Source organism: Meles meles, chromosome 6, assembly GCF_922984935.1.
Source record: "Meles meles chromosome 6, mMelMel3.1 paternal haplotype, whole genome shotgun sequence".
Taxonomy (NCBI): domain Eukaryota; kingdom Metazoa; phylum Chordata; class Mammalia; order Carnivora; family Mustelidae; genus Meles; species Meles meles.
The window spans coordinates 85,170,733-85,192,827 of record NC_060071.1 but is presented as its reverse complement, the minus strand read 5'-3'; the positions used below and the strand labels follow the sequence as shown (position 1 = coordinate 85,192,827).

Below are 22,095 nucleotides of genomic sequence, written 5' to 3'. Positions count from 1 at the left end.
AATACTTCTTTAAAGGTACCTGTTTCTGTACCAACAAATTAACCTGAAATAAACATGAAAATACAGAAGATGATGAACAGTTTCCAGGTGCCCCTTTCTTCATTACTATTAACTCATATGACATTGTACTTTCCTTAAAGCAAATGATTGCTTTGTAAATTTGTAAATTTCAGTTTGGAGGGTATAAATTGGATGTTACTCATAATAGAATATTTTTGAAATAGTAGAAACAGATTTTGAAATTTGGAGTTTAAACAATTTTATTCAGAGGTTTTATGTAGGATTTGTGTGAAAATGTAAAAGAATTCATTACTAGATTGGCTGTTAATGCTGTTTTTTTCTCTTATAAGATTACTTGCCTGGTTAGATTAACCATTCTTCTGAATACTTTTACTGTTTATATTACTTATTTACAATTTTGAATTGTGATAGTTAATGAAAAGTCAGATTTCTTTATTTGTTTTAATGCTATTTTGAGACAATTAGAAAATGTTTGAGATGTTGACTTAAAACTTTGTATAGTTATCTTAATTTCTTTGAGGTGGCAATAAAGGCTGTTATAAAATTGACAAAAATTTTTTTTTTTCTTTAAGATTATTTATTAGAGAGAGAGTGTGTGCGCGCTCGAGTATGAGTGGGTGGTGGTCGGGGAGAGGCAGAGGGAGAAGCTGAGCAGGGAAACCCGTCATGGGGCTTGACCCAAGCCCAGGACCTGGGGATGGTGACCTGAGCCAAAGGCAGCCGCTTAATGGACTGAGCCACGCAGGCGCCTCTAAATTGACAAAGCATTTTTAATTGTCTTCATTTTTGAATGAATAATTAATGAAGATGAATTAATAAAGTTAATAATTCTTAGTTGTAAATCCCATTAAGACAGTAAAAATCTTAGGATAAAAATCCTTATAAACAAAGTTTCAAATTCACTATTTTTTATTTTTGTTTTCTTTCAAGAGTTTATTTGAATTTAGATTAGTCAACTTGTAATATAGTACTGGTTGCAGGGGTACAATTTAGTGATTCATCACGCAGTTACCCCATCCCCCTACCCCAAATCACAGTTTATTAGTGGCCAATTCATGTCAACTAGTTTTTGTTATTGACAAAACTTTGAATGCATAATAATAGCCCCCCTGTTGATACTTCTTTTAGCAGTATTCTTAGAAAAGTGAAATAGATTTTTGAGTATTCTCAGATTTCATTAGAGGGTCTTCATTCGAGGGGGCTCGAGCCCCGAGCCCCAAGCCCCGCATTGGGTTCTCTGCTCAGCCGGGAGCCTGCTTCCTCCTCTGTCTCCCTGCCTGCCTCTCTGACTACTTGTGATCTCTGTCTGTCGAATAAATAAATAAAATCTTAAAAAAAAAATATTCATTTATTTGTTTGACAGAGATCACAAGTAGGCAGAGAGGCAGGGAGAGAGAGGAGGCTCGCTGAGCAGAGAGCCCAATGCGGGGCTCGGGGCTCGATCCCAGAATCCTGGGATGATGACCTGAACCAAAGCAGAGGCTTTAGCCCACTGAGCCACCCAGGTGCCCCTACTTTTGGTTTTTTAAAAGTTATACTTGCTGGGGCGCCTTTTGGCTTAGTCTGTTAAGTGTCTGTCTGTTTTTGGCTCAGGTCATGATTCCAGGGTCCTGGGATGGAATCCGCCATCAGACCCCTTGCTGGGTGGGGAGCCTCCTTCTCCTCCTTCCCAGCTTGTGCTTGCTTGTGGTCACTTGTGCTCTCTGTGGCTATCTTTGTCTCTCTCTCTCTCTCTCTCAGACAAATAGGGGCACCTCAGTGGCTCAGTCGTTAAGCATCTGCCTCTGGCTCAGGTCATAATCCTAGCGTCCTGGGATCGAGCCTCACATCAGGCTCCCTGCTCTCCCTCTACCGTTCCCCTTGCTTGTGTTCCCTCTCTCACTGTGTCTCTCTCTGTTGAATAAATAAATAAAATCTTTAAAAAATAAGAATGTACACTTGCCAATCACAGTCATGATTGTTTTGTATCTTTATTAAGTACTAATATATAGTAGTTATTTGTAGTGGCATTTAAAAAAGGTGTTACCAATTAAAACAATTTTAAAGGAAATATTTATTTATTTTTAATGATTTTATTTATTTATTAGAAAGAGAATGAGAGAGAGAGAGCATGAGGGGGGAGGGTCACAGGGAGAAGCAGACTCCCCGCTGTGTAGGGAGCCACATGTGAGACTTCATCCCAGGACTCCAGGATCATGAACTGAACCCCCAGGTGCCCTTAAAGGAAATTTTTAAAATAAAAAAGATCCGTGTATAAAATCCTACCATCCTAACATAACTTGTTCTTTCCATTTTCCCTTCTAGGCTTATTTATATTTGATATAATACAATGTTATGAAAGATGAAATTAAAGTCAGATATGATTTATATTTTTTATTTACTAAGATAACAAGACTATTTTTTTTAAATTTTATTTATTTATAAATAAAAGAGATCACAAGTAGGCAGAGAGGTAGGCAGAGGAGGGGAAGCAGGCTCCCTGCTGAGCTGAGAGCCTGATGTGGGGCTCCATCCCAGGACCCTGGGATCATGACCTGAGCTGAAGGCAGAGGCTTTAACCCACTGAGCCACCCAGGCGCCCCAACAAGACTATTTTCAAATTGGAATGGTTACCCCTATTTCATGCAGCATACCAGTAATTTGTCTATCAAAAAACATCTTTGATTAAATTTGTAACAGTTTTTAAAAAAAAACGCTTAGTTTGCTCTCTTTGTTCTATAGTCTAAGATTTTCTTGTCACAAGGGAACTTGTTTTGAGTCTCTTAAACCAGAGGAAGCTTGGTGAGGTGGAAAGAATGGCTGTGGCATCAGAGACCTGGGTTTATGTTCTTGGATTCTTGGTCTACTACACATCTAATTTAGCCTTTGAGAGCCTTAGTTTAGTTTCTTTCTGTGTAGAATAGCAGTAGGTTCCTTGTGAGGATTAAAGGAAAGAATGTATATGAAAAGTGATTTGGTTAAAGTGGGCTACCTACTAATACGACATTTCTAATTTTGAATTTTATTTTGGGACTTTATTTTGTGAAGCTGATTGATTTTGGAGAGTTTTTTAAAATTCTTGGCAAGAGCCAAGAAACAGGGTAGGGGAAAAGCAAGATGATGTGCATATTTTGAATATTGAAATTTGAATTTTTGAAAATTTCCCATACCAACTTGATTTCCTAAGATACTAGCAAATAGTTGTTACTTATATTCAATAAAGCAGAAGATTTCTATATGTTCAGATATGTATTTCCCTCATTAGCTTGTATTAATAGTTACATGTCTCTTTAGTCAGGAAAAGCAGATGGTATGGTAGAATAATGGCCTTTGGGATGGGATAGATTTGGGTTCAGTTTTTGTGAAGATTAAAAGGGATGATAGATGTGAAATCCCTAGCTTAGTGCTTTTCACTTAATGGTTAAGTCTTTTCCTTTAGTGTAGTATTATATGTGGCTCTCCATTTTTTGAAGAGTCTTGACAGTCTTTTTGAAGTTAAGGAATGTATATTTTCTGTGAAGCTGTGATATTTCCTATTAATGGCTGAACTTACAGGGTAATGCTCTAAAAAATAAAATTCAAGTTCAAGGTGAGTTTTTGCTTTCATCTGTGATATGTTAGGGAGTTAAATTTAGTATGTTATAAATTTAATAAGAGTTAAATTTAATGAGTTACAAATGAGTTTGTATTCACATATTAAAATGGATGAGTATTGTACATGTTATTATAAATAGGTAAATCCTGGGCACTTATAGATCCTGCCTCCTGTCTCTTCAGATATTATAATTTAAGAGTTCTATTTTCTGGGTAGAATCTAAGATCTAGGAAATGGGATATCAGGGATAGTACTTTTATTTTATTTTTAAGATTTTATTTATTCATTAATGAGAGACAGAAATAGAAGCAGAGGGAGAAGCAGACTCCCAAAGGAGTGGGGAGCCTCACTTAGGGCTCGATCCCAGGACTCTGGGATCATGACCTGAGCCAAAGGTAGATGCTTAACTGTGAGCCACCCAGGCACCCTAGTGGTAGTACTTTTTAGGTACTAGAAGGCTCTTTTTTTTTTTTTTTTTAAGATTTTATTCATTTATTTGACACAGAGAGAGAGATCACAAGTAGGCAGAGAGGCAGACGGTGGGGGTGGGGGGGAAGCAGGCTCCCTGCTCAGCAGGGAGCTTGATGTGGGGTTGGATCCCAGGACCCTGAGTTCGTGACCTGGGCCAAAGGCAGAGGCTTAATCCACTGAGCCACCCAGTTGCCTCTGGCCTTTGAAGAAGTGGTTTTTCCTAGAGTTACAAAGGATGAGTAAGTTTATGGGATGAAGTATGAAGAGGAGGTAGAAGGGTGTTCAAAGAGGAGACAATGTCAAAGAATTTGAAGTGGGATAAGTAGAGCATGATTGAGGAACTTGAAGAAGACTAGTGTGACTGGGACAAGGAGTTTGCCGAAGTGCTGCGTAGGAGGTAGGGGCTAGATGGGATGGAGTCTTTTGTATATGATAAGTAAAGCTTTTGGTTTTATCTTAAGAGCAATGCAAAGGCAGTAAAATAGTGCAAAAGAGTGACTGATACGATTACATTTGTTTTTCAGAAACATTACCTGCTCTTTTGAGAATAGAATAGATGAGTGGAGAGGACAGAAAGAACAATTTCTTCTAGGCTTTGCCGATTATGGTTGAACGAGAGGTTTATAGTAATAGAAGTATGAAGAAGTAGAGAGAGAGATTTAGGAAGAAAAACAGTCAGAACTTGTTGAACGATTGGATATGAGAGAATGAGAAAGGAAGTATCATGCATTACTCAGGTTACAATGGATGGTGATGCCATTCAGTGAGAGAGAACACTGGAAGAGTTTTGAGGGGCTGAGATCATGAGTTTGGAATTTGGCTGGATTCTCATATCTGCCTCTGCATTCAGCCTGCTGGATTCTGTTTTGACAGAAATACATGAAAAAATCATCCTCCGCAAATGTGGTTGGAAAAGGGAGGAATGTTGTAGTGATTTTTTATACATAATTATGGATATTCTTTGATATGTTACCAAAACTGGACAAGTGATAGTTTCTTAAGGGTTACTTATAATGTGGATTGTGAATCATATCAGTGAGCTTCTTGTACTCTGTTACATAAAATTTATTGGTCTCTCTTGTACTTTGAGTGGATTTTTTTTTTTAATCTGTGTTTAAGCTTGTAAAATTGTGCCCTGGTTATGGATTTACTGAGCTATATGATAATCCAAATATTGACATATGTCATTCTACAGTATCACAAACTCATATTTGTTTAATATGAATGCTGATCTCATCAGAAAAGTTTCAATATTGGGAAGCTGTCTAGCTCATGGTAGCAGATGCAAGTTTTCCAAAATTGTCATTTTTGCTTGAAAGCTTTAATGTTATCATTGGCAATAAGTACTGTCAGTTGTTTTCCTTGTAGTGGAAGGCTTACTTTGTTAAATTTTGAGAAATGTTTGCCAGGTTCCCAAGTCTGAATAATCACAGTTTGTCTGAAGTTCTTTAAAAATGGTGTCGCATGAAAAAAAGTGTCTAGTTGAGCTCTCTAACAGTTACACAAGTGCTTTCCCTTGACACAGCCATCATTCTTCAGGAGGCAGAAGTGCTTTATACTTGCTTCCCATTACCTGTAGTAGGTTATTAAAAAGACAGGTATTCAAGGGTTGTGATGTAGTAAAATTAATAATTTTTTTCCTTCATCAAAGTTATTCTGTAGTGAAAGTGCCTCCCCTCCAGCCCCCTATGCCAGATCTCGGCAGTGAAGAATACAGCTACTAGTAGTACAGTTTAGTACCCTTGCTTTGATTCATGCTGAAATGCCAGCAGTTTCATCCACCATTGCTTTTGCATCATTAGTGTACATGTCAACACAGGAAGAAAGTGATTCAAAAAGAGAAAGGACAATTGTGTTGAATTGTGGTGAGAGGTCAAGTAGGGTGAAGACTGAAAGCGTCCTTTGGATTTAGCTACATTCTCAAGGACATTGATCTTAATGAGAGCTGAGTGGAGTGGTGGTGAGGGAGAGATTTGAATGGGTCCAGGAATAAGTAGGATATGAAGAAATAGAGCCAGGGAGTGTGGAAAACTTTTTCAAGAAGTTAAATTGGAATGGGGGTATGGGATTTTGTCCTTTAAAAGTCAAAGAGAGAGGAGAGAGAATATCCATAATGATTAGGATTCTGAGAAACTGGGAGAAGATTGGCTTCTGTTAAGACCAGTGCTTTTTAAACTTCAGTGTGCATGATGAGTGTGCATGATGTGAATCACCTGGGGATCTTGCTAAGCTGTAAATTATGATTCATTTGGTTTGGTGTGCCCGATAGTCTGCATTCCTAGTATGCTACCAGATAATGCTGAAGCTGTGGTCAGAAAAATCCTAGTTTAGGAGTAAAGCTCTGATCTGCTGGTGGAGAGATGGGTTTTATTTTAGGTAGTGTGTTCCTTGTAAAACAGGGCAGATGGGAAGATTAGATATAGATGTTTTAGGTTTGATGGTTAAAAGTTTGAGGGATTTCTATATGATGGTCTTTTCTCTCCCTGAAGTAGGAGATTGAAAAGAATGATAGTATCTTGGATTGGTATGGGGAAATAATTATAATTTGCTAGTAGCTTCATAATAGATATCCCTGTCTCCAAGCTAACAATAACCAGAGTCATATCTTAAAATATTTTTCATGGTCTTTTCCCCCCAACTTTATTGAGGTATAAGTAGTTTTAAAACAATTATTTGACTGTAACACTCTATATTATAAAATCTTTGGGTCTTTACCTAATGACTAAGATTCAGATGCCTCCAAAGACTTCTCCTGTGTTCTCAAAGTACTACTAGATACATACCACTAGTACTTTTTCTTTTTCTTTTGTCATTTTAAAAAGTATTTGAGAGAGAGCTCATGAGCTAGAGCGAGCATGAGCAAGCATGAACAGAGGGGAGGGGCAGAGGGAGAAGCTGACTCCCCACTGAGCAGGGAGTTGGTGTGTTCAGGGTTCCATCCTAGGACTCTTGGATCATGAACTGAGCTGAAGGCAGCCACTGAACTGATGGAGCCACCCAGGCGCCCTTACTTTTTTTCTTCCTATTGCAAGCATAGAGTCTGGCATATAATAGCTAATAACCAGATAGTGAACAAAATGAAGAAGTTATTTATTTTGTGCTTGCTTTTCATTTATGCCTAACAAAGTATTTTTGGGATCATGAAAGTGGTTGGGGAGCATATAAGGGGAGGATCATTTTATTCTTCTCTGTAGAACAAACAGTGACAGAATCAATATATATATTTTCTCTACCCCCCTGCATTTATGTACCTGCTTTTTCCATATTAACTTCTGTTTTCTTCTACCCCATGGCAGAGTAATAGGGAAGTGAAATTACTTTTTTTTTGATAAGCCCTACAGCTGATCCTTCCTTGGATAGGGAATGTTCATTATTTCAAATACATATAATACTAAAAAGTTAAGTAAGTAATTTCTGTTTACACAAATCAACTATTGTTTATGTACTTCTTTTTAGTGGACAGCAGAAAGAAGTGTTAGAAGATGAGAACCATTCTCTGTAAGGGAGCTCATAGATAATGATCTTTAGTGAGCTTTTGTTAAGTTTACCAAAGTGTCTTTCACCTTAAAATACCTTTTTTTAAAGATTTTATTTATTTATTTATTTGACAGAGAGAGAGAGATCACAAGTAAACAGGTAGGCAGAGAGAGAGAGAGAGAGAGGGAAGCAGGCTCCCTGCTGAGCAGAGAGCCCGATATGGGGCTCGATCCCAGGACCCTGAGATCATGACCTGAGCCGAGGGCAGCGGCTTAATCCACAGAGCCACCCAGTCGCCTCTAAAATACTTTTTTTTTTTTTTTTTTTTAAAGATTTTATTTATTTATTTGACAGAGAGAGATACAAGTAGGCAGAGAGGCAGGCAGAGAGAGAGAGGGGGAAGCAGGCTCCCTGCTGAGCAGAGAGCCCGATGCGGGACTCGATCCCAGGATCCTGAGATCATGACCTGAGCCGAAGGCAGCGGCCTAAACCACTGAGCCACCCAGGCGCCCCTAAAATACTTTTTTTTTAATAGATTTTATTTATTTATTTGACAGAGAGAGACACAGTGAGAGCGGGAACACAGGCATGGGGAGAGGGAGAAACAGGCTTCCTGCTGAACAGGGAGCCCAATGCGGGGCTCGATCCCAGGACCCTGGAATCATGATCTGAGCTGAAGGCAGACGCTTAACAACTGAGCCACCCAGGTGCCCCTCACCTTAAAATATTAAAAAAACCAAAACACATATTATTCTTCTTTGTAGCTGTAAACAGTGTATGTTTTGCATACTTGTTGACTGTGCCATGAGACCTTTTAGTTCTGTCGAGCCCAGCACTGTCTTACTCATCTTTGTATCCTACCTTCCAATACCTAGCATGGTACTTGGCATAAAAAAGTACTATCTGTTCAATAGATACTTACTTAATGAATTGCAGTCAGATTTGTGTGTGTGTTTTAATCGGAGAAAAGCAAGTCTGTGTATTGGAATTTTACTCCTTTTCCTTTGAGAGGGAAGGCCATAATTTTCAACTGCTATGCCAGGAGTTATTTTTAGTTAAGCAATGCAGGGAGAGTCAAGGCTGGGAGCAGGGACAAAAATAAAAGATGAGGGGTACCTGGGTGGCTCAGTGGGTTAAGCCTCTGCCTTTGGCTCAGGTCATGATCTCAGGTCCTGGAATAGAGCCCCACATTGGGCTCTCTGTTCATCAGGGAGCCTGCTTCCCCCTCCTCCCGCCTGCCTCTCTGCCTACTTGTGATCTCTCTCTCTCTGTCAAATAAATATATAAAATCTTAAAAAAAAAAAAAGATAAAATGGATCAAAAGATGTTATTTATTATCTTTATGAAACCAAATTTATTAGACTTTTACAGTTAAAATTTTGTTTTAATTCTTTAATAAAGGAAATGCCCAATTTGCAGACCATATTCAGTAAAATATTACCATTGTAAATAACTTCTTTATTTATTAAAAAAGTTAAATTTTAGGGGCACCTGGGTGGCTCATTGGGTTAATAAGCCTCTGCCTTCCGCACAGGTCGTGGTCTCAGGGTCCTGGGATCGAGTCCCGCATCGGGCTCTCTGCCTCTCTCTCTGCCTGCCTCTCTGCCTGCTTGTGATCTCTGTCTGTCAAATAAATAAATAAAAATCTTTTAAGAAAAAAAAAATAAATAAAATCTTTTTTTAAAAAAAAGTTAAATTTTATATTGCAAATCTTCAAAAATCTTGGCCCAAGTCCAAGCGATAGAGTCTAGAAAAAGCATGGGATAGTTACAGTGTAAAAACTATTATAGTTCCCAAGGAAATTACTTATCTTTGGAACCTCATGAAGCTTTTTGTTCTCATTTTTTTGTTTGTTTGTTTTAAGATTTTATTTATTTATTTGAGAGAGAAAGAGAGAGTGAGCGATAGAGAGCAGGGGCAGAGGGAAAGGGAGAGGGAGAAGCAGGTTCCCTGCTTAGTAGGGAGCCTGATGCAGGGCTTGATCTGAGGAGTCAGGGATCATGACGTGAGCCAAAGGCAGATGCTTAACCAACTAAGCCACTCAGATGCTCCTATTCTTGCTTTAAGTTACTTACTCTGCCTTCATCAGAGAAAGATTCTGATGTCATTGCAGGTAGCATTTCCTAATTAGACTATTTTTAAATCTATAAACTGGTATTAGGTCTATAAACTGGTATAGTACTAGGTTTAATTATATAAAAATAATTTCTGACCATAATGTGAGAGATAAATCTTCAACAAATTTAAAAGTTTGAAAAGCTCTTTAATTATAAATAAAAGTTTGTGCCATGGATGTATTACTTTTAGCACTATTCAGGGAGTGCTGTGATTATGATATGCATGACACTTATGTTTTTTCCTAAATTTATTTAAATTACACACAGTAAAGTTCGGAGTTTTGACAAATGCAAAGTCATGTAATCACCACCACAATTGAAATTCAGCACAGTTCCAACATCCCAAAACATTCCCTAGAGCTGTCCTTTTGAAGTTAAATCCATCCACGACTCCAGTGCTTGACAACCAGTGAGTGGTCTGTTCTTTGATGCTATAGTTTTGACCTTACCAGAATGTTGTATAAGTAGAATCTCATATACATTATGTAGTGGTTTTTTTTTTTTTTTTTAATATTTTATTTATTTGACAGAGAGAAATCACAACTAGGCAGAGAGAGAGGAGGAAGCAGGCTCCCTGCGGAGCAGAGAGCCCGACGTGGAGCTCGATCCCAGGGCCCTGGGATCATGACCTGAGCCGAAAGCAGAGGCTTTAACCCACTGAGCCACCCAGGCGCCCCCATTATGTAGTGTTTTGAGTCTGGCTTCATAAGTGTAGTATATTGCATTTGAGAGTCATCTATGTTTCTGTGTGTCTAATAAGTAGTTCCTTTTAATATCTGTCTAGTACCATTTTATGGTTGTACCCCACAGATGGTTTATCCATTTATCTCTTTTTTAAAAGATTTTTTTTTAAGATTTTATTTATTTATTTGACAGACAAAGATCTCAAGTAGGCAGAGAGGCAGGCAGAGAAAGAGGAGGAAGCAGGCTCCCTGCTGAGCAGAGAGCCCGATGTGGGGCTCGATCCCAGGACCCTGGATCATAACCTGAGCCAAAGGCAGAGGATTTAACCCACTGAGCCACCCAGGCGTCCCTCCATTTATCTCTTGAAAGACATTTGGCTTTGCGGTTTTGGTAATTATGACCAGAGTTGCTATAAGCATTAGTATATAGATTTCTGTATAAATATGTATTTTCATTTCTTCTGCAATTGTTAGAGAAAAATCTGACGGGGCACCCGAGTGGCTCAGTCCTTAAGCGTTTGCCTTTGGTCACGTCATGATCTCAGAGTCTTGGGATTGAGCCTCGCATGGGGCTCCCTGCTGGGTGGGAAGCCTGCTTCTCCCACTCTCCCTGCTTCTATTCTCTCTCTTGCTGTGTTTCTCTCTGTCAAATAAATAAAATCTTAAAAAAAAAAATCACTGCAAAATTTAAAAAAAAAAAAAGGGAAGGAAAATCTGACAAGATGGAGAATTTGGCACACTGATCTCAAAATTTATATGGAAATGCAAAGGACCTACACTAGCCAAAACAACTTTAATTAGAGGACTAATAACATCATACTTAAATTCCTGTTATATTGTTGCAGTAATCAAAACAGTGTGGTATTGATGTAAAGCAAAATGGATCTATGAAATGGAGCAGAGAGTCAGAAATAGATTGACGTACCGGGATACCTTATTTCAACAAAGGTGCGAAGGCAGTTCAGTGGAAAAGAATAGTATTATTTTATGGTGCTGGAACAATTGGTGTCCATGTGGAAAAAAGAAAAAATGAACTGTGACTAATGTACCACACCATATATAGAAATAAAATGAATCAGACCTTAATGAAGAACCTAAAACTATAAGACCTCTAGAAGAAAACATAGGAGATATCCTTTGTGACCCTAGGTAAGTCAAATATTTCTTAAGTAAATACCAAAAGCACAACCCATAAGAGAATAAACTGGTATGTTTGAAGGTTTTTATAACTAATTCTTTGTGAAATAGAGGACTGTTTAAGTTACTTAATTCTTTGTGGGTTTTTTTTTTTAAGATTTTATTCATTTATTTGAGAGAGAGAGGCAGAGATAGTGACAGAGATAGTGAGAGAAAGCATAAGTGGGGAGGAGAGGGAGAAGCAGGCTCCCCCCTGAGCAGGGAGCATGATGGGGGGCTTGATCCCAGGACCCTGGAATCATGACCTGAGCAAAAGGCAGACACTTAACTGACTGAGCCACCCAGGTGGCCCTAAGTTACTTAATTCTTGAGTGAATTTTAGCAGAACGTCTTTCAAGGAATTGGGCTAACTAATGTGAATTAGAATTTATGGGCATGGAGTTGTTTGCAATATTCCTTTTTATCCTTAGGTGTTTGTACAGTGTGTTGGGATAATCTTATTTTTCATCTTGATACTGGCAGTGTTTTGATCAATCTGGCTAAATATTTTTCAGTTTTATTAATCTTTATATAAAGAAGTGGCTTTTGGTTTAATTCATTTTTTTATTTTTCTGCTTTAAGTTTCATTGATTTCTGCTCTTAGTTCCTTCTGCATTGGTTTGAGATTTAATTTGCTCTTTTTTTTCTAGTTCTTAGATGGAAGCTTAGGTTACTGATTTGAGACCTTGTCTAATATAAGCATTTAATACTATAAATATCTTTTCTGCTTTAGTTGATGTTATATATTTATTTTAATTTGGTTCAGAATACTTAAAAATTTTATTTGGCAGTTTCTTTTTGACCCTTGTGTTATTTAGAAGTGTGTTGCTTAATTTACAGATATTTAGGGATTTTCCAGGCATTTTTGTGGCACTGTTGTGGTTAGAGAATATGCTTTATATTATTTTAATTATTTTAAATCTATTAAGGTTTGTTTTACCACCCATGATATGGTCTGTTTTTGGTGACACATCCAAATGCATGTCAGAAAAATGTATGTTTTGCTCTTATTGGGAGGAATGTCTGTAAGTGTCAAATTAGGTCAGGTTGGTTGATAGTGGTGTTCAGTCTATATCCTTGTTGATTCTCTATTTGTTTTATAGATTATTTTTTTTTAAGATTTTATTTATTTATTTGACAGAGAGAGAGATCACAAGTAGGCAGAGAGAGAGGGAGAGAGGAAAGCGGGCTCCTTGCTGAGCAGAGAGCTCGATGCAGGGCTCGATCCCAGGACCCTGGGATCATGACCTAAGCTGAAGGCAGAGGCTTTAACCCACTGAGCCACCCAGGCGCCCTGTTTTATAGGTTATTGAAAAAGAGGTATTGAAGTCTCCAACTGTAATTGTAGATTTATCTATTTCTTTTCAGTTATTTCAGTTTTTCATGTATTTTGAAGCCTTGTTAGGTGCCTTTAAAAGGATTGTTAGGAAATTTTATTTTCTTTATCATTATGAAAACTCTCTGGTAATTTTCCACATTCTGAAGTTTATTTTGTTTTACATAACTATAGCTGCTTAAGCTCACTTGCTTTCTTGCTTGCTTTCTTGTTTTTTCTCTTTTCTTTCTTTCTTTTTTCCCCCCCAGGATTTTATTTATTTATTTGAGAGACACAATGAGAGAGGGAACACAAGCAGGGGGAGTGGGAGAGGGAGAAGCAGACTCCCCGCTGAGAAGGGAGCCTGATATGGAGCTCGATCCTAGGACCCTGGGATCGTGACCTGAGCCAAAGGCATACACTTAATGACTAAGCCACCCAGGTGCCCCAAGATTTTATTTTTAAGTAATCTCTGTACCCGACATGGTGGTTGCATCCATAACCCTGAGATCAAGAGTCCCATGTTCCACTAAATGAGCCAGCCTGGTGCCCTTCTAGCTTTCTTTCGATAGTGTTTATTTGATCTTTCCATCCTTTAATCCTTTTTTCCATCCTTAAAACACAATCTGTGTTGTTATATGTAATGTGGGTTTCTCGTAGACAGTACATGGTTAGCTTGTGTTTTTTTAATCCAACCTGGTTGTCTTCCTTTAATCCAACCGGTCTTTTTTTTAATCTGTGAGTTTAGACCATTTATATTTAATGTAATTTTTTGATGTGTTTGGAAATGTGTCTAACATTTTAGTTCTTGTTTTTTGTTCTGTCGCTCACTTGTGCTCGCTTGCTCTCTCTTTTTCTGTTTCTTCTTTCCTGCTTTTCCTTACCTGAATATTTTGTAACATTTTAATTTAACTTGCCTGTTAGTTTTTGGCTCACTTTATATTTTTTTAATGGTTGCTATGGGAATTGCAATTAACTAAGAGTTAGTGTTTTACCATTTAATTGAAGAAGCCTTACAACTATGTAGATCCCTTTATCCTTCATATTATAATTTTTGTATGTTTTAAGTCTATATACATTGAAAATCTCAAGATGCAGTCTTAAAATTTTCACTTTCAAAAGTCAGTTTAAGAGGAGAAAAATAATCTGTTATATTTATCTTCCTATTTGTTATTTCTGTTGTTCTTCCTTCATTCCTGAAGTTCCATGTCTCTGGTATCATTTCTTTAACTTTGAAGAACTTTCTCTAGCATTTCTTTTTCTTTTCTTTTTTAAACATTTTATTTATTTATTTGAAAGAGAGCAGAGAGAGAAAGAGGACATGGGGTAGGAGAGGCAGAGGGAGAAGCAGTCTCCCCTCTGAGCAGGAAACCTGATACGGTGCTGGATCCCAGGATTCGGGGATCATGACCTGAGCCAAAGGCAGACGCTTAACCAACTGAGCCACCCAGTGGCCCAGGTGCCCTTTCTTTTTTTTTTTTTTTTTCTTTTTTTTTTTTTTTTTAAGTAGGAGCCACACCCTGTGTTGAGCTCAACATGGGGCTTGAACTCAGGACCCTGAGATCAAGACCTGAGCAGAAATCTTGTTGAGTTGGACATTTAACCAACTGAGCTACCCAGGCGCCCCTCTTTAACAATTCTTTTAGGGAAGTCTGCTGGTGATTAATTCTCTTAGTTTTCTTTCATCTGAGGATGTCTTTATTTTGTATTTATGCTGTGAAGATATTTTTGCTGGATATAGAATTCTGGGGTGACAGTTCTTTTCAGCATTTTAAAGATATTATTCCATCATTTTCCAGCCTTTAATAGTTTCTGATGAGAAATCCGCATTTTTTCTGATCTTTGTTTCTTTGCGTTGCTTTTCCTTTTGCTGCTTTTAAGATTTTTTAAAAAATTGGGGTACCTGGGTGGCTCAGTGGGTTAAGCCTCTGTCTTCAGCTCAGGTCATGATCTCACGGTCCCGGGATCGAACCCCACATCGGGCTCTCTGTTCAGCAGGGAGCCTGCTTCTCCCCTCTTTCTGCCTGCCTCTCTGCCTACTTGTGATCTCGCTCTCTCTGTGTGTCAGATAAACAAATAAAATCTTTAAAAAAAAAAAAATTTACCTTTGTGGGGTTTTGCTGTTTGATTATGATTTACCTGTACATGGTTGTCTTAATTGAAGTTTGTTGAGCTTCTTGAATCTGTATGCCTTTCACCACATTTGGAGCATCTCTTTGTCAAATCTATTTTCTACAGCCATTTAGTTTTCTCCTTTCCTTCTGGGGCTCCAGTGGCACAACTGTTACACTTTTTAATGTGTTCCCTTGGATGCCTGTCACTATTTCCCTTTTTCTCCCAGTTTTTTCACTCTGTTCTTCAGATTGGATAATTTTTACTACCTGTTTTCAATTTTACTGACTATGTTTTATGGCTTCTGAGCCCATCTAGTGAAGTTTTCCCCCCACTCACAAATTGTACTTTTTCTTTCTTTTTTCCCTTTTTTTTTTAAGATTTTATTTACTTATTTGACAGAGAGAAATCACAAGTAGGCAGAGAGGCAGGCAGAGAGAGAGGAGGAAGCAGGCTCCCTGCCAAACAGAGGGTGATGTGGGACTCGATCCCTAGGCAGAGAGGCAGGCAGAGAGAGAGGAGGAAGCAGGCTCCCTGCCAAACAGAGGGTGATGTGGGACTCGATCCCAGGACCCTGAGATCATGACCTGGGCCAAAGGCAGAAGCTTAACCCACTGAGCCACCCAGGCGCCCCTCCTTTTTTTTTTTTTTTTTTAAACATTTTATTTATTCATTTGAGATAGAGAGCATAAGCAGGGGGAGAGGTGGAGGGAGAGGGAGAAGTAGATTCTGTGCTGAACTGGGAGCCTGACCTGGGGCTTGATCCCAGGATCCTGGGATCATGACCTGAGCTGTAGGCAGATACTTAATCTGAGCCACCCAGGCCCCTCTGTACTTTTTATTTCTGAAACTTCCATTTGATTCTTTTCTATGCTTTCTGTTTCCAGTCATTTCAAGAATGTTCACATTTACCTTTAGGGGTATAGTTAAAATACCTAATTGATAATCCTCCTTGATAATTTGTTTCTTTCTTTTCTTTTTGTTTTTTTTTTACCCCTGATAACTTTAATATCTAGGTAGTCTCAGACTTGTATCTGTTGACAGCCTCACCGCATCTTCCCCCCCCCCCGCCAAGTAGGCTCCATCTGTAGTGTGAAGCCTGACATGAGTCTTGAACTTATGAGATCAGGACCTGAGCTGAGATCAAGAGTTAGATAGATGCTCAACCGACTGAGCCACCCAGGCACCCCCAGCTGTCTTTTTCTTGAGTTGGATAAGTCAGATTGTACTGATTCTTATGTTTCAAGTTTTTTTGGCTCCATGCCCAATGCTGGCGTTGAACTCATGACCCTGAGACTGAAGAGTCACATGCTCTACTGACTGAGTCAGCCAGGCACCCCTGTTTCAAGTTATTTTGGATTTTATCTTAGCTATTTGGGATATTGTTAGACTCTGGGTTTTATAACAATCCTCTAGAGATGATGTTGATTTTGTTTTGTGTTGGCATGCAGTCATTCTGATTAGATTTAGATTGCAAGTTTTATCTTGCCCTCTGTGGGTGGTGGTTCCAATGTTAGTGATTTCATAGCTTTTGTTACAGTGTTTGGGTCTACTCTGTATGTACATTTGTCATTCAGAGTATAATCTGGGGCTTGAGTGGTAGATTATATCATAGTTCAGTTGTCAGAGTCTTTGCTGGTATTTTTCAGCTCTTTCCTTCATAGTGTAGTTTGGAGGTGAGCTTAGGACTTCTGTTGGCGATCCTTTTTCTGCTCATTCTTTTCTGAGATTTCCCCTATATTTTTTGGCTACCTGGAACCCTTTTTACTTGTGTTCTAGCTAGAAAACTGGGACTTTCTTGATGTTACAGCTACACTTCTTCCCATCACTTCCCCCTCCACTCTTACCCCTTATGCTGGGACTAAACTAGACTAGACTAGGCTGCCCCCAAGGTTAAAATAGTGAGAGAAAAAGGGAAGATAACAGGATTCTTCTCATGTTCTTTTATCCATAAGAGCTCCTTTTCTTAGTGCCCAGTTCTCTCCAGCACCTTAGTTGCTCATGCCATCTCTACTGCACTGGGTATGTGTCACTCAAGATTTAGTGTGAGGCTTAACTCTGAGGCTAGCCTTGGGGCCAGGTAGGAAGTAAGAAGCCCCAGGAATTTCTCCCCACACTCTCTGGCTCACAGAGACCCTCTTTATTGGTCCTCTCTGAGTTTATGTTCTGTGTTCTTGCTACATAGTTTGAGACTTGACCCATCAAGGAGTCAAATCAAACCAGAAAAGAAAATGAGAATTAGAAAAATGCCCCTGAAACTTACTTCTATCATGGGTCCTTATTTAAGTTTTGACTTCCTTCCCTAGTCCATCTGCTCTTTACTTTTCAGAGTCTTCAGATGGTTGCTTTTTGTTTTTTGTTTTTTTTCCAAGGTTTTTGGTTATAATTGGGAGAAATAGGCTATAATAAACTTACTGTAGTTGACTTGCCCCAAATTTTAAATTTATTTTCTGGGAATTGTAAAATACGCTTGTTTCAGAGATTTGGAAAAAAATCAGAAAAGCTTAGAGAATGAGAAATTTGGGCAAATCAGAAAAGTTTAGAGAAGTTTTTAGAGAAATCATCTGTAATTGCACTATCTAGTACTAAGCTATTTTAACTTTTTCCTTTAGTTTTTTTCTCTGAATATTTTAACACGATGAACACCATAATGGATATGATTTTTCTTCTTTTACCTAATATTTTTATTAAACAATATTTGTATCATAATATGTTTTTAGTAAGTACCTCAGTAAAACCAGCATAATCTGTCATATGGATGTGTCATATACTTAATCATGCCCTGTTATTAGATACATGGTTTATGTCACTGTGACCATCTTTGTATATACCTTTTTTAAAATTAACATATAATGCATTATTTGCTTTAGGGGTACAGGTCTGTGAATCGTCAGTCTTACATGATTTACAGCACTCACCATAGCACATACCCTCCCCAATATCCATAACCCAGCCACCCTATCCCTCCCCGCCCTTCCCCACATACATTTTTGCCTGATAACTTTTTTGGAACTCTTGACTTCACAATTCGTATATGAGGAAATCAAACTTTCCTTAATCTGTTTTAAATAATATTTAATTATTTTCTGAAGTCTGACCTAGTGTGTTTGCATATAATTATCTTCTTATAAACATTTTCAAAATGGTATTACTTTTGATAGAGGATCTTGTAGTTTTTGATTGTTTTGAACTTCAGAGTTCATTGTAGGAAAATGTAATTGAAGATGATGTTATAAGCTTTCAGTCCTTGGAGGTATGAATGAATAGGTTAGTCAATTGTGATTTTTATTTTTTTAAGGGAAAATGGAATGGAGATTTTATTTTTTTATTTTTTATTATTTTTTTTAAAGATTTTATTTATTTGACAGAGATCACAAGCAGGCAGAGAGGCAGGCAGAGAGAGAGCAGGAAGCAGGCTCCCTGCTGAGCAGAGAGCCCGACTCGGGGCTCGATCCCAGGACCCTGAGATCATGACCTGAGCTGAAGGCAGAGGCTTTAACCCACTGAGCCACACAGGCGCCCCTGGAATGGAGATTTTAAAATGATGTTAATATATGCCCAGCATGGTTTTGTATCTGCCTCCAGTATGTATTCATATAGAAATAAGTTCTGCATTAGAAATACAGCAATGAGATATGAATGATTGAATTTGTTTTGTAGTAAATTTTTTGTGATTCTAATTAGAGACTCTCTATAGCCTGAAGTGTTTGTGGGTGTATACATGCAGCTTTAGGTTCTTTTGTATTTTCTTGGTGGGGGTTTGAATAATTCTGTGTTTAATTTTAAAAGTTTATTAATTCTTGGGGCACCTGGGTGGTTCAGTCAGTTGTGTCTGCCTTTGGCTCAGGCTATGATCCCAGGGTCCTAGGATCTAGCCTCGAGTCAGGCTTCCCGCTCAGTTGGGAGCCTGCTTCTTTCTTACCTTCTGCGCCACCCTCTCCAAACACCCTGCTCATGCTCACTCACTCTCTCAAATAAATAAATAAAATCTTTTTTTTTTTTTTAATTAAAGTTTATGGCACCTGGGTGGCTCAGTTGGTTAAGCAACTACCTTTGGCTTAGGTCATAATCCTGGAATCCCAGTATCAAGTTCCACATCAGCTTCCTGCTTGGCAGGGAGGCTGCTTCTCCCTCTGACTCTCCCCCCTCTCATGCTCTCTCGTTCACTCATTCTCTCCCTTCAAATAAATAAAATCTTAAAAAAAAAAAAAGTTTATTAATTCTGTCATGGCCAGCCAAATTTTATGAAATAAAGTCTTTAAGTGTTTATCAGTTTAACAAAAATTTATTTTTTTTTAAGATTTTATTTATGTATTTGGCAGAGAGAGACACAGCGAGAGAGGGAACACAAGGAGGGAGAGTGGGAAAGGGAGAAGCAGGCTTCCCACTGGGCAGGAAGCCCAATGCGGGGCTCAATCCTAGGACCCTGGGATTATGACCTGAGCTGAAAGCAGAGGCTTAACCCACTGAGCCACCCAGGCACCCCCAGGCTAGCAAAAATTTAAAGGTAGTAGCATTTTATATGGCTTAGCGGTGGGGAAATAAGTACTCTAAAATGCTTGTGGTGGAATTATATACTTTTTTTTGACTTATTTTTTATTTATTTACTTGTTTAATTTTATTTATTTTATTCATTTATGTTATTTTTGTTATTTATTAAAGATTTTATTTATTTATTTGACAGAGGGAGACACAGTGAGAGAGGGAACACAAGCAGGGGGAGTCGGAAAGGGAGAAGCAAGCTTCCCGCTGAGCAGGGAGCCCGATATGGGGCTCGATCCCAGGACCTGAGATAACCAGAGGCAGACGCTTAACAATTGAGTCACACAGGCACCCCTTTAATTTTTTTTTTAGATAGAGTGTGCTGGGGAGGCAGAGGAGAGGGTAAAAGAGAATCATAAGCAGGATCTACATCCAGCGTCAAGAGGCTTGATCTCATGGCCCTGAGCTGAAATGAAAAGTTGGATGCTTAATCAACTGAGTTACCTAGATGCCCCTCAAGTTTTTATTTAAATTTGCAATCAGAAATCTGTGTATAACATTTGACCCCCCAGAAACTTAACTACTTATATCTTCCTGTTGACCAGAAGCCTTACTGATAGAAATAACAGTTACTGTATGGTATTTATGAAAAAACAAAAACAAAAAACCCCAACAACCCATGTATAAGTGGGTCTGCACAGTTTAGACCCTGTGGTCAGCTGTACTGGTACAGGCGTGTAAAGATACACCTCCAGGAGTATTTACTACAGCACTATTTCAAATAGTAAAAAACTGGAAACCACCCTAGTGGTGAATAATGTATGGCTCTTCATTATACTGGATGTTATGTTGACATTAGAAAGATTGAGCTAGGCCTGTTTATTTTAATGTGGGAAAGTGGTCATAGCATTATCAATTAAAGAAATAAGCAAATTATAGGATACTATTTGTAGTATGATCCTACTTATCTATAACAAAAGCTTGATGGTGTTGCACTAGAATCATCTGCTGACTTGGTCTTTCACATGCCCACAATACTGGCTTTTAGGTAGGACTTCTCAGTTTGTTAATTGGAACACCTACTAGCCTTGTGATATGGCTACTTGGGCTTCTTCACAGTGTAGGGGTTGTGTTGCAAAAAGCAGAGTCCGAAGAGAATCCAGTAACTTTTGTTGGTTCAGCTTTAGAAGTCACCCAGCTGTCACTTTTACTTTACTCATAAAGCTGCTCAGATTCAAGTAGTGGGAACATAGGCCCTCTCAATGGGAATGAGTATCAGAGTTACATAAAAAGAGTACTGGGGGGAGTGCCAGGGTGGCTGAGTTCGTTGAGTGTATGGCTCTTGAATTTAGTACAGGTCATGACCTCAGGGTGCTGGATCAATCCCCAAGTTGGGTACTATGCTCAGTGGGGAGTCTACTTGAGGATTCTTTCTCTTCCTCTCTGTCTGTCCCTCCCACCTAAAATAAATATGTAATCTTAAAAAGTATATATGTGGAATGGGAGATGATGTGGATATTGTTGGAAAATAAAATCTGCAACGTCACGTAATTCTTCAATTCTCTGTCCTTTGTACATGCTTTTCTCCTTACTTGGAATATAAGGGCTTGTCTGCTCAGCCAACATCTGTCATGTGGTTTATCAAGCATTTTTTTATGTCCTGAGCTCTGTACTACACATTTTATATCCATTATCTCAGATCTTTGCAATAACTCTCCAAAGCAAAGAATACCTTGACTTTACTCAGATGTCTTCCTTTTTTATGAGGACTTCCTTTCCCTAAATCCCCAAAATTGAATTTCCCTCTTATAACTTTATATGGACCTACTCCTTTTTTTTTTAAAAAAAGATTTTATTTAGGGGCGCCTGGGTGGCTCAGTGGATTAAGCCGCTGCCTTCGGCTCAGGTCATGATCTCAGGGTTCTGGGATCGAGCCCCACATCGGGCTCTCTGCTCTGCAGGGAGCCTGCTTCCTCCTCTGTCTCTGCCTGCCTCTCTGCCTACTTGTGATCTCTCTCTCTGTCAAATAAATAAATAAAATCTTAAAAAAAAAAAAAAGATTTTATTTATTTGACAGAGATCACAACTAGGCAGAGAGGCAGGCAGAAAGAGAGGGGAGGAAGCAGGCTCCCCGCTTAGCAGAGAGCCAAATGCGGGGCTCAATCCCAGAACTCTGAGACCATGACCTGAGCCGAAGGCAGAGGCTTTAACCCACTGAGCCACCCAGGCGCCCCTGGACCTACTTCTTTTAGGTTTTTATTATACTCATTTATATTTTGTTTGATTACATTATCATTTTGCCTTTTAAACTAAATTTCTTGAGACAGGAATTATTTTCACTATATTCCTGTATTTATATATACATTCATATGTATTTCATATATTCATCAAATATTTGAATATCCACTAGATAACAAGTCTGGATCTGTTGTAGGAAAACAGAGAAGGCACAGACCCTGCTGTCTAGTAGCTCATGTTTTCATGGACGAGACAGGTAAATGGGAAAATATAATGTAACTTGATGGATGCTTTTGATAGATGGGGTTCACTGAGTGCTCTAAAACCACCCAAGAGGAGCATAACTGGGAATGGGTAATGAATTGGTTTATGTGCAGGCCTCTTAAGGAGGTCCTTAATATGCTTTTTCTAAGTTGCCTGTGATAATTC

General features: G+C 38.6%; 1 protein-coding gene across 6 annotated transcripts in view; it reads left to right on the top strand.

Moving 5' to 3' along the window:
• The window catches only part of HECTD1 (HECT domain E3 ubiquitin protein ligase 1), a 97,881-nt gene that overhangs the window by 2,451 nt on the left and 73,335 nt on the right, over positions 1–22,095 (top strand). The window lies entirely within an intron of this gene.